Here is a 14171-nt window from a genome sequence, read left to right as displayed (position 1 = left end):
GTTGTTTGCATTCCCAAACTCTTAGCTCATTTTACACCCAAATATATTCTCTACTTTATTAAACATGTCTTATAATTAAGAATATTTATTAGCTTGGTTCATGATTTACCAGTATTCCTGAAAAATAGACTTAAATTTAAAATTTGACCTTACAAAGCTATTTCATCTTGCATTGTATATGATTATACCAACACCGAATACCATCTGTTCAATTACATACAGATATAAGCTTTTTTGTACTATGACTGAATAACAATATTTTTTATTAACAGAAAATAACATAATTTATTAATTATAACCTACAGATGAGTGCTGATGAAATGCCTAGGTCAAGAAAAAGAGTAAAAGATTAATATCTATTCCTAGAAGCCAAAAGAATTACAAATTTCAAAAATAAACTTCTTATTTAGAATAGCTCAAGATGAACAGAATAATTGCTAATGTAGTACTGAGAATTCCTGTATGTCCCATACCCCTTTTCCCCAATAACATCAAACATTGTCATGATACATTTTTCACGAAAAATGAACCAATATTGATACATTGTTATGAACTACAGGTTATATTTTTAGTTTTATTCACTTTTCCATAATATCCTTTTTAAGTTTCAAAATCACACCCAGAATACCACCTTATAACTAGTTTTTAGGTCTCATTTTTCTCCTCTGGATGGGGCTAGTTTCTCAGAATGATATACTTTGGATATTTGTCCTCTCCAAATCTCTTGTTGAAACGTAATCCCCAATGTTGGAGGTGGGGCCTAGTGGGAAGTGTTTGGGTAATGGAAAAGATCTTTCGTGGTCGGCTTGGGGAATTTCCTTCCCACTGTTCTTAAAAAATCTAGTTGTTTCGAAGAGTTTGGGAACTCCCTCCTCTCTCTTGCTCCCTCTCTTGCCATGTGACACACTTGCTCCCCATTCACCTTCCACTGTGAGTAAAAGCTTCCTGAAGCCCTCACCAGAAGAAGATGCTGGTGCTACACTTTTTGTACAGTCCGCAGAACCATGAGGCAAATAATTTTTTTTCCTTATAAATTACGCAGTCTTAGGTATTCCTTTATAGCAGCACAAAATTGACTAATACACAGATTTTCCCTGATTTTAATGTACTTGACCATTTTGGGGAATCTTAATCTGACACTATTTTACAGAATAGCCCTAAATTTGAGGTTATCTGATATTTTTTTCCCATGGTTAGACTAAAGTTATGAATTTGCAAGAAGAAGACCATCAGGGAGAAATGCCATTATTAGCATATTACACCTGAGGTACATGCTACCAACATGATTTAAAACTGATGATATTAACCTTGATCCTTCGATCACATGATAAGAAGGTTGCCAGGTCTCCTTACTGTAAAGTGACTTTCCACCCTATTTCCATTGAATTTCTGGATGCAAGTAATTACTTATTTTTTTAATTTTTATTTTTTATTGCATATTAGGTTTTGGGGTACATGTGCAAAACATTCAAGACAGTTGCATAGGTACACACATGGCAGTGTTTTTGCTTCCTTTCTCCCCTTCATGCACATTTGGCATTTCTCCACAGGCTACCCTTCCCCAGCTCCGTCCCCCGCTGGCCATCCCCTTTTCCCACCTATAAACCCCAGGGTTTAGTACTCCCCTCTTTGTGTCCATGTGTTCTCATTGTTCATCACAGTGAGAATATTCGGTATTTCATTTTCTGTTCTTGAGTCAGTTTGCTGAGAATGATCTTCTCCAGATTAATACGTGTCCCTACAAACGACATAAACTCATCATTTCTGATTGCTGCATCATATTCCATTGTGTATATGTGCCACATTTTCCCAATGCAGTCTATCATCGATGGGCATTTGGGTTGGTTCCAGGTCTTTGCTATTGTAAACAGTGCTGCAATGAACATTCATGTGCATGTGTCCTTATAGTAGAACGATTTATAGTCCTTTGGATATATATCCAGTTATGGGATTGCTGGGTCAAATGAAATTTCTATTTCTAAGGCCTCGAGGAATCGCCACACTGTCTTCCACAATGGTTGAACTAATTTACACTCCCACCAACAGTGTAAAAGTGTTCCTTTTTCTCCACATCCTCTCCAGCATCTGCTGTCTCCAGAATTTTTAATGATCACCATTCTAACTGGCATGAGATGGTATCTCAATGTGGTTTTGACTTATGTCTCTAATGACCAGTGATGATGAGCATTTTTTCATATGACTGTTGCCCTCATATCTGTCTTCTTTTGTGAAGTGTCTGTTCATATCCTTTGCCCATTTTTGAATGGGCTTGTTTGTTTTTTTCCTGTAAATTTGTTTGAGTTCTTTGTAAATACTGGATATCAGCCCTTTGTCAGATGGGTAAACTGCAAAAATATTTTTCCCATTCTGTTGGTTGCTGATTCACTCTAGTGACTGTTTCTTTTGCCATGCAGAAGCTGTGGAGTTTGATTAGGTCCCATTTGTCTATTTTGGCTTTCGTTGCCAATGCATTTGGTGTTTTGTTCATGAAGTCCTTGCCTACTCCTATGTCCTGAATGGTTTTGCCTAGATTTTCTTCTAGGGTTTTTATGGTGCCAGGTCTTATGTATAAGTCCTTAATCCATCTAGAGTTAATTTTAGTGTAAGGTGTCAGGAAGGGGTCCAGTTTCTGCTTTCTGCCCATGGCTAGCCAGTTTTCCCAACACCATTTATTAAACAGGGAATCCTTTCCCCATTGCTTGTTTTTGTCAGGTTTATCAAAGATTGTATGGTTGTAGATATGTTGTGTTGCCTCCGATGCCTCTGTTTTGTTCCATTGGTTTATATCTCTGTTTTGGTACCAGTACCATGCTGTTTTGATTAGTGTAGCCTTGTAGTATAGTTTGAAATCCGGTAGTGTGATGCCCGCCGCTGTGTTCTTTTCTCTTAGAATTGACTTGGCTATGCAGGCTCTCTTTTGGTTCCATATGAAGTTCATGGTGGTTTTTTCCAGTTCTGTGAAGAAAGTCAATGGTAGCTTGATGGGGATAGCATTGATTCTGTAAATTACTTTGGGCAGTATAGCCATTTTCACGATATTAATTCTTCCTAACCATGAACATGGAATGTTTCTCCATCTGTTTGTGTCCTCTCTTATTTTGTTGAGCAGTGGTTTGTAGTTCTCCTTGAAGAGGTCCCTTGCATTCTTTATAAGTTGTATTCCTAGGTATTTTATTCTTTTTGTAGCAATTGTGAATGGCAGTTCGTTCTTGATTTGGTTTCTTTAAGTCTGTTATTGGTGTAGAGGAATGCTTGTGATTTTTGCACATTGATTTTATATCCTGAGACTTTACTGAAGTTGCTTATCAGTTTCAGGAGTTTTTGGTCTGAGGCGATGGGGTCCTCTAAGTATACTATCATGTCGTCTGCAAATAGAGACCATTTATCTTCTATTTTTTCTATTTGAATGCCCTTTATTCTTTTTCTTGCCTGACTGCTCTGCCTAGAACTTCCAGTACTATATTGAGTAGGAGTGGTGAAAGAAGGCATCCTTGTCTAGTGCCAGATTTCAAAGGGAATGCTTCCAGTTTTTGCCCATTAAGTATGATATTGGCTGTTGGTTTGTCGTAAATAGCTTTTATTACTTTGAGATACATTCCATCAATACCGAGTTTATTGAGGGTTTTTAGCATAAAGGGCTGTTGAATTTTGTCAAAGGCCTTCTCTGCGTCAATTGAGATAATCATGTGGTTTTTGTTTTTGGTTCTGTTTATGTGGTGAATTACGTTTATAGACTTGCGTATGTTGAACCAGCCTTACATTCCCAGGATGAATCCTACCTGATCATGATGGATAAGTTTTTTGATGTGCTATTGCAATCGGCTTGACAATATTTTATTGAAGATTTTTGCATCTATGTTCATCATGGATATTGGCCTGAAGTTTTCTTTATTGTTGGGTCTCTGCTGGGTTTTTGTATCAGGATGATGTTGGTTTCATAAAATGATTTGGGAAGGATTCCTTCTTTTTGGATTATTTGGAATAGTTTCAGAAGGAATGGTACCAGTTCCTTTTTGTGTGTCTGGTAGAATTCAGCTGTGAACCCATCTGGACTTGGACTTTTTTGGTGTGCTAGGCTCTTAATTGCTGCCTCGACTTCTGACCTTGTTATTGGTCTATTCATAGTTTCAACTTCCTCCTGGTTTAGGCTTGGGAGGACACAGGAGTCCAGGAATTTATCCATTTCTTCCAGGTTTACTAGTTTATGTGCATAGAGTTGTTTGTAATATTCTCTGATAATGGTTTGAATTTCTGTAAAATCCATGGTGATTTCACCTTTATCATTTTTTATTGCATCTATGTGGTTGTTCTCTCTTTTCTCTTTTATCAATCTGGCTAGCGGTCTGTCTATTTTGTTGATCTTTTCAAAAAACAAGCTCTTGGATTTATTGATTTTTTTGAAGGGTTTTTCGTGTTTCTATCTCCTTCAGTTCAGATCTGATCTAAGTTATTTCTTGTCTTCTGCTAGGTTTTGAGATTTTTTGATCTTGCTCCTCTAGACGTTTCAATTTTGACTATAGGGTGTCAGTTTTGGATCTCTCCATTCTCCTCATATGGGCACTTATTGCTATATATTTTCCTCTAGAGACTGCTTTAAATATGTCCCAGAGATTATGGCATGTTGTGTGTTCGTTCTCATTGGTTTTGAGGAACTTCTTTATTTCTGCCTTCATTTCATTTTTTATCCAGTCAACATTCAAGAGTCAGTTGTTCAGTTTACATGAAGCTATGCAGTTCTTGGTTGGTTTCTGAATTCTGAGTTCTAACTTGATTGCACTATGTTCTGAGAGACTGTTCGTTATGATTTCAGTTTTTTTTGCATTTGCTGAAGAGTGCTTTACTTCCAATTATGTGGTCAATTTTAGAGTAGGTGTGATGTAGTGCTGAGAAGAATGTATATTCTGTGTATTTGGGGTGGAGAGTTCTGTAAATATCCATCTGATTGAATTGGACATGGACAGTGAGCCAGGCCAGGAGAATCCAGGGAAATGGCCTTTGGGCCAGGGCAGTGTGACAAACATAACGGCAATTCCAAATGCTTCAGGTGGAGAGTTTTACTGTGGGCACAGCTGAACCAAGAACGGTGCAGCTCGCTGGGAAAGGAGCATAGCGAGGCAACGCACCCTTAATGAGGTACACTCCCATTGCTGATGCAGCCTGCCCTTGCCGAGGCAACCTGCCACAACAGAGAGACCTCTCCACAGGGCATAGCCCATGGCAGCAGGGCAAAGACCGCAGCAGCAGGGCAGAGCCTGCCGCAACAGGGCGGGCCTCACACCAGCAGGGCAAAGCCTTGGCAGGCAAATAATGACTAGACTGCCTCCTAGATGGACAGGACAGCACAACAGACACTCATAAAGAAAACCCCAACCCCCTGAGACAAAGCATCTGAGAAAAAAAGGGGTTTTTATAATAAGTTCTGCTGAAGCAGAATTAAATGTAGCAACATAACAGCCCTGAATGAACAACAGAGTTCACAGATCAACAATTTAGTTCCTATAAAGTACAGACCATCTCATCAAGCAGCTCCCTAACCCCTCTATAACCAGAAGACTGACATTTGGCAGGCATCATTCTGGGACAAAGATAGCAAAAAAAGAAACTGGTAACAGCCACTATAGGTGCACCCTAGACAAGCAGGGCCTGGAGTGGACCTCAACAGTCATAAAGTGGAGGGGCTAGACTGGTAGAAGGAAAACCAAGTAAAAGAAATACTTCATCATCAACAATCTGGGCGTCCACTCAGAGACCCAATCGAAAAGGCAGCAACTACTCAGATGAAAGGTGGATAAATCCACAAAGATGGGAAGAAACCAGCACAAAAAGAAAAAAAACACTTGAAACCAGAACACCTCGACTCCTACAAAAAACCAAAACTCCTCACCAGCAAGGGAACAAAGCTGGACAGAGAATAAGTGTGACGAAATGATGGAATTAGACTTCAGAAGGTGGATAATGAGAAACTTCTGATAGCTAAAAGAACATGTTTTAAATCAATGCAAAGAAACTAAGAACCTTGAAAAAATATTCGAGGAAATGATAACAAGGATGGATAACTTAGAGAGGAATATGAATGAATTGAAGGAGCTGAAAAACACAACACAAGAACTTCGCGAAGCATGCACAAGTTTCAACAGCCGAATTGACCAAGCAGAAGAAAGAATATCAGAAGTTGAAGATCAACTCAATGAAATAAAATGAGAAACCAAGATCAGAGAAAAAAGCGCAAAAAGGAATGAACAGTCTCCAAGAATTGTGAAACTATGTGAAGAGACCTAACCTACATTTGATAGGTGTACCAGAATGTGATGAAGAGAATGTATCCAAGCTGGAAAATACTCTTCAGGATATTATCCAGGAAAATTTCCCCCACCTAGCAAGACAGGCCAACACTCAAATGCAGGAAATACATGGAACACCACAAAGATATTCCACAAGAAGAGCAACCCCAAGGCACATAATCATCAGATTCACCAGGGTTGAAATAAAGGAGAAAATACTAAGGGCAGCCAGAGAGAAAGGTTGAGTCACCCACAAAGGGAAGTGCATCAGACTCACAGCAGATCTCTCGGCAGAAACCCTACAAGCCAGAAGAGAGTGAGGGCCAATATTCAACATCCTTAAAGAAAAGAACTTTCAACCCAGAATTTCATATCCAGCCAAACTGAGCTTCATAAGTGAAGGAAAAATAAAATGCTTTGCAAACAAGCAAGTACTCAGAGATTTTGTCACCACCAGGCCTACTTTACAAGAGCTCCTGAAAAAGGCACCACACATAGAAAGGAACAACCCGTATGAGTCATTCCAAAATCACACTAAATGCTAAAGAGCATCAACATAATGAAGAATCTACATCAACTAACAGGCAAAACAGCCAGCTAGCATCAAAATGGCAGTATCAAATTCACACATAATAATATTAACCCTAAATGTAAATGGACTAAATGCACCAATCAAAAGACACAGACTGGCAAATTGGATTAAAAAACCAAAACCCATCAGTGTGTTGTATCCAGGAAACCCATCTCACATGCAAGAATACACAAAGGCTCAAAATAAAGGGATGGAGGAAGATTTACCAAGCAAATGGAGAGCAAAAAAAAAAGCAGGAGTTGCAATTCTCATCTCTGATAAAATAGACTTTAAAGCAACAAAGATCAAAAGAGACAAAAAAGGCCATTACATAATGGTAAAAGGATCGATACAACAAGAAGAGCTAACGATCCTAAACATATATGGACCCAATACAGGAGCACCCAGATACATAAGGCAAGTTCTTAATGACTTACAAAGAGACTTAGACTCCCACACAATAATAGAGGGAGACTTTAACACTCCACTGACAATAATAGACTAGACAGATCAATCAGACAGAAAATTAACGATATCCAGGGGTTGAACTCAGACCTTGAACAAGCAAGTCATTACTTATTCAGTGCAACCAACATTTAACAGCTGAGTTGTTAAGCTCCACCTACTGGTGGGAAGGATTATCAACATATATTACTTGGGATTCTTCTGTGTAAGAGATTTGTCTACTGTCTCACATGTCTTTATTCATCATTTATTTATACCATAAAGGAATCAAAGACATTTAGTATTTGAGACAGAGTCTTGCTCTGTCACCCAGGCTCGAAGTTGCAGTTAGCTCACTGCCAACTCCGCCTCCCTGGCTCAAGCGAGTCTCCTGCCTCAGCCTCATGAGTAGCTGGGACTACAGGCATGCATCACCACACCCAACTAATTTTTGTATTTTTCGTAGAAACAGGATTTCATCATGAGACCGCCAGGCTGGTCTCAGACTCCTGACCTGGTGATCTGCCCATCTGTGCCTCTCAAAGTGCTGGGATTACAGGCATGAGCCAACATGCCCGGCTGACACCCCATAATTTTGTTGAGTTTTTTTTCTTTTCTGTTCTACCTTTTGAGCACTTCCTTACAAGAAAATGTTCCATGTGCTCCAGGCTCATCTAGTGTTTTCTCTGCCCAGCCCTAGAGTCAGACATTTCTCCAAAGAACCTTGTTTTTTTTTTCCTTTTATTAAAGAGTGATATTAGAAACCAATGTCTTAACACTGGATATACTGATTACTTGTGAAGTGACATTACTCCTAGATTCTCCAAGCAGACAGACCTAAAAATATATATATTTAGATTTAGTGTATATTATATATACATATAAATGTATATTATATGTATATTATATATGTATATAGACAGAATATTCTAAGTTAGATTCCCATGATCCAAAAAAGATAACATATTATACATATATACTTACAAATCAATTATATTTCACCTTTTTTGGGTCATGGAGCACTAATAAAATTTTGAACAATATTTTCAATAGTTCTGAAAATTACAAACAAAATCATAGGTTTTTCATTGTATTTTAAATAAATGTCGATTGACTGTCTATTATCTTCAAAAGAAATTTGAAAACAAACATTTCCTGTTTGGTTTTTGTCATTTCATAGTGTGTTTTCACTCTTTCATATACAATCTAGATAATATTCAAAATTTTTAAGGTATTATACAATCCTTCTTTATGCAAGATATAGGTTTAAAGAGAAACACAGTAAGCTAAATACTTATTAAGATAAGGTTTTTTAAAAAGTGACAATCAGGAATCCAGAGAGAAAACATAAGATGCTTCTTAAAGGTCTTAACTCCCATTCTAAAGTTTTGATTGGAAGTGAATTCTCAGAGTTTAACTGTATCAAACATTGAAATGAAGAAATTTTCAAAAGACAAGCACAAAAGGTAAAATATCTTCTATTTTAGATTATAAACTTTTCATGTATTTTAATATATTTTCTCTGTACACATGTTTTGCATAAATTCATTCTATAGCTTCATGACACACTACTAATAGGTTCAATTTAAAAGGCTAATCTCTGCCTGTACACTGAGAGTATAACTGATTAGTATGCCACAACAGAAAGAAAGGGTTGGTTGGCCATAAATTATTCTTTGTATGAAGGGTAACCAAACAGTTTCAGTTCATTACGTGGTAACGTCGGCTTGTTCTGCAAGGATACACCTAGAGAGCTAATAGGACTAGGACTATATTCAGTGCCCTAATTGGGAGAATAGGTTGATTGAGCCTTGGTTTAGACTGGTATAAGGGGTATTCGACAGTCACTTTGTCCACTTAGCAATTTTGATTTAGAAAATTATGAGTCTTCCACCTTTTGCAATAGATATCAGATATTTACACAGTCTTTCCTATAACCAGGACTTTGATTGGCTCGATCACTCCTATGTACCCATTTTGGATTCTGAACAAAATCTGGTGATACAAGGAACAATGTAGGGTATGGAAATTATCCTGAAAATGGTGGCTACTACATCCTGTTTTTATTAACAAGCATAACACAATTCTGGAAGAGTATCAAGTATTCATTATCAGCATTGCCCATGGTAAAACTTGTGGTGACAGCCCAGTGGTGGCAATAGCATCTCCTATTTAAATTTGACTTTCTCAAATTGTAGTGAATCTGCCATCTTGATCAGCAGATTTGGTTGAGAGAGAAAAGCTATTTATAAATCCTAACTGCTTCGTTTTATTTTACTTTTTTCAACATTCAGTTAAGAGTGGGAATAACTGTTCCATATTAAATATCAAGAAATTAGCTCTTTAGACTTTTCCCATTAATAAAGATTTTTCAAATTGGGATATTTTGGGGGTAAAAGTGAAATTTATTAAAAATTACCCTGTGAAAATAGGTGTAAATCAGGAATGCTGGAACGAATGAGGACACAGAGTATTTCATAACATAAAAGAAGATAAGAAGATATTCCATCCAATAGAACAAAGAAGTGAAAAGAGTTCTGTGCCTGAGGGACGAGATGCCTGAGGGACAAGATACAATAGGTCAGATGTGAATCCTAGTTTACCTACCAAGTGAACAATGCAAGTGGGGTCAGTTGGAAATGAAAAGCAAATAAAGCCAGATACTCTAGGGATACCCCAGGAATATAAATACACTTGCTCTTAGTTTTCCAGGGAATAGCCTAGAAAAATTGACAACTCCCTAAAAGAGTCATATTTTACATTCTGCTAGAAAAACATACTACTCTCCAGGTGGTGTTGAAAATTGGCTGAAAAGAGTGTATCTGTGTAGATGGGCCCTAACTGGTTTCCAAATTGCTCATGGCTTGTATTTGCAGTACAGAGAAATCAGAAGCCTCAACTACCTCAGTGGGGTAGATAGAAATGTTAATATTTGATGTACTAGAGCAGAAAAAAAAAAACTAGGGTTAGGATAATGAGGCCACAGATATAAAGGAGCTCACAGATATTGTGACAGATGCCATGGATTTAGCAAGGTGTGGTTCCTACCCAGGAATCATCCAGGAGCTAACCAGAACTATCCGGGAACCATGTACCTGTACACCACCAACCTAATCAAACCAGCACAGTACATTGGAGAGTGAAATAGCCTGAAGACTTCAAGCTATATGGATAGATAAGCAACTTTTTTCCTAGGAACCATCAGAGGAAGAATAAAAAGAGAATGCCATTTGAAGAAAGAAAATTAGTACTAATAACTATGTTTTAGCTAAACATTCAGTTAATATAGTATTCAAATACCCTGTGTTAAACCCAAAGAGACTGGTATAACTCATAAAGATTGGGAAAGTCCTTAGTATGCATGTTGTCTTTTATTTTGTCTTCAGCAGGAGTAGGAGTTGAAAGACAAAATAAAATCAGTTGCAGATATAATAAAGATATAGTTCTTTGCACATCTGAACAGTAGTTTGCAAAATTCAACTCTAACTCATAGATCAAATGACTTTAACTTTTCAAACATGTTTTAATCTTACCCATTTATCAATCTTACGACAAATAATTTATCCCTATATAATGAGTGAGAAAACAGACATATTTAAATAACTTGAATCCTCACTTGGCTGTTTATAGCACAACTGGAATTCACACCAGCCATTCCCAATCCTTAGCTCTTCCCACTAAACCACCAAGGAGCACTTTGAAACACAAATATTGTACATGGTATATGAGAGATGAGCATAAGACCAGGAGGACTAAAAAGAGTAAGATGGGTGCAAAAGTTTAAGCTTGGCCTGTCTGGAATAAGAAATAAAAAAAGAGATCTCAATCTAGCTCCTAACCTCTCAGGATATAGAAAAAAGCCTTTTGTTGGGAGACTGGAGAAGACAGATTAGACGAAAAGCAAGGGTATGAAATTCTGGAGGTTTGATTATAATGCCATAAAAATTTAAATTACTGTTAAACTCATTTGCATTAATCCATTCTGACACTGCTATGAATAAATACACAGGACTGGGTATTTTATAAAGAAAACATGTTTAATTGGCTCACAGTTCCACAGGGCTGGGAAGCCCTCAAGAGATATACAATCATGGCAGAAGTCACCTCTTCACAGGGCAGCAGGAGAGAATGAGTGCAAGCAGGAGAAATGTCAGACATTTATAAAACCATCAGGTCTCATGAGACTCACTCATTATCACGAGAACAACATGGGGGAAACTACCCCCATGATTCAATTACCTCGAGCTGGTTCCACCCTTGGAAGGGATTATTACAAGTCAAGGTGAGATTTGGATGGGAACACAGCCAAACCATATCATCATCATCATCATTGTATTCAATATTACTTACAATTCAAACACTCAAAACACAAAATTAAATTCAAGCACATAGGGCATTGAGAAAATGATGTTGTGCATTTTCGTAGCTAAGAATTTCACACAAAAGACAAAATTAACTTGATTAAAGCATGTCTTAACAATAAAATTATCCAAAAAAAAGTATTATCACCATGCAAGCTTTTGTAGCTTCAGAAAGTTTGGCCAAAATGAAAATCTCCAGGAAACATTAATAGAATGTAAAGCATAGTTGTGGTTTTACATTTTCTAATAAACTGATAAATGGTTTTAATGTAGCATATAAACATTTTGTTCCTTTTTCTTAAATTATATGCCAAAGGTATCTTACCACTACCCTAGGCCTAGGTCTATAGAGAAACCCAAAAAAAATGTCACCCATTAGCCAAAAGGACCAAAAACTTGAATCAATATCTACACATGTCAAATAATCATTTGGGAGAAAACTGCAGGGAGTTTTTATTTATTAAAATATCTCATATAAGTTTCATAGCAATCTTAAAAGGTAGGTCTTTGGTATTTGTAGCTACCTTTTATATGACAGAAATCTGAGCTCCAATTTGTTTAAATAACTTTCCTAAGGTTAATTTTTATAGATGTCAAAACTGGCATTTAAACCCAAGTTTGGCCATAATGGCTAAATTTTTTCTTCTAACTACAATTTAATAATCTTCTATAAATTTATGTCTCAATTAAATAATATTTAATTTTTTTGAGACACTGTCTCACTCTGTTGCCCAGGCTAGAATGCATGGAGTGGTATGGGGCCATCTCGGCTAACTGCAACCTCCACCTCCCAGGTTAAACTATTCTCATGCCTCAGCCTCCTGAGTAGCTGAGATTACAGGCGTGTGCCACCACACCTGGCTAATATTTTTGTGTTTGTACAGACAGGGTTTCGCCATATTGGCCAGGCTAATCTCAAACTCCTGACCTCAAGTGATCCACCTCCCTTGGTATCCCACAGTGCTGAGATTACCAGCATAAGCCACCACCCCTGGCCTAATTTTATAATAATGTTTATAGGTAGTGAAATGGAGAAATACTTTTTCAGAATGTTTCTTTTTTTTTTTGTTGTTATTGCAATTTAGGTTTTGGGGTACATGTGCAGAATATGCAAGACATTTGCATAGGTACACACATGGCATTGTGTTTTGTTGCCTTCCTCCCCTTCACTAATATTTGGCATTTCTCCCCAGGCTATCCCTCCCAAGCTCCCCCTCTCCCCGCTGTCCCTCCCCTCCTCCCCGCAATAAACCCCCGTGTTTGGTACTCCCTTCCCTGTGTCCATGTGTTCTCATTGTTCATCACCTGCCTATGAGTGAGAATATGTGGTATTTCATTTTCTGTTCTTGTGTCAGTTTGCTGAGAATGATGTTCTCCAGATTAATCCATGTCCCTACAAACAACACAAACTCATCATTTATGATTGCTGGATAATATTTCATGGTGTATATGTGCCACATTTTCCCAATCCAATCTATCATCGATGGGCATTTGGGTTGGTTCCAGGTCTTTGCTATTGTAAACAGTGCTGCAGTGAACATTCATGTGCATGTGCCCTTATAGTAGAACAATTTATAGTCCTTTGGATATATATCCAGTAATGGGATTGCTGGGTCAAATGGAATTTCTATTTCTAAGGCCTTGAGAAATTGCCACGCTGTCTTCCACAATGGTTGAACCAATTTACACTACCAAAAACAGTGTAAAAGTGTTCCTTTTTCTCCACATCCTCTCCAGCATCTGTTGTCTCCCGATTTTTTAATGATTGCCATTCAAACTGATGTGAGATGGTATCTCAATGTGGTTTTGATTTACATCTCTCTAATGACCAGTGATGACGACCATTTTTTCATGTTTGTTGGCTTCATGTATGTCTTCTTTTGTAAAGTGTCTGTTCATATCCCTTGCCCATTTTTGAATGGGCTTGTTTTTTTCTTGTAAACCTGTTTGAATTCTTTGTAAATTCTGAATATCAGCCCTTTGTCAGATGGGTAAACTGCAAAAATTTATTTTCATTCTGTTGGTTGCCGATTCACTCTAGTGACTGTTTCTTTTGCCGTGCAGAAGCTGTGGAGTTTGATTAGGTCCCATTTGTCTATTTTGGCTTTTGTTGCCAATGCTTTTGGTGTTTTGGTCATGAAGTCCTTGCCTACTCCTATGTCCTGAATGGTTTTGCCTAGATTTTCTTCTAGGGTTTTTATGGTGCCAGGTCTTATGTTTAAGTCTTTAATCCATCTGGAGTTAATTTTAGTGTAAGGTGTCAGGAAGGGGTCCAGTTTCTGCTTTCTGCACATGGCTAGTCAGTTTTCCCAAAACCATTTATTAAACAGGGAATCCTTTCCCCATTGCTTGTTTTTGTCAGGTTTATCAAAGATTGTATGGTTGTAGATATGTTGTGTTGCCTCTGATGCCTCTGTTTTGTTCCATTGGTCTATATCTCCGTTTTGGTACCAGTACCATGCTGTTTTGATTAGTTTAGCCTTGTAGTATAGTTTGAAATCCGGTAGTGTAATG

At 37.6% G+C, this 14171-nt stretch overlaps 1 protein-coding gene across 6 annotated transcripts in view; it reads right to left on the bottom strand.

Annotated features, from left to right (window-relative positions):
• Window positions 1-14171, bottom strand: part of SPAG16 (sperm associated antigen 16) — a 1454415-nt gene that overhangs the window by 1083053 nt on the left and 357191 nt on the right. The window lies entirely within an intron of this gene.

Source organism: Callithrix jacchus, chromosome 6, assembly GCF_049354715.1.
Source record: "Callithrix jacchus isolate 240 chromosome 6, calJac240_pri, whole genome shotgun sequence".
NCBI classification, from domain to species: Eukaryota; Metazoa; Chordata; class Mammalia; order Primates; family Cebidae; genus Callithrix; species Callithrix jacchus.
The sequence above is the reverse complement of the archived record's forward strand: the minus strand, read 5'-3'. Positions and strand labels throughout refer to the sequence as shown.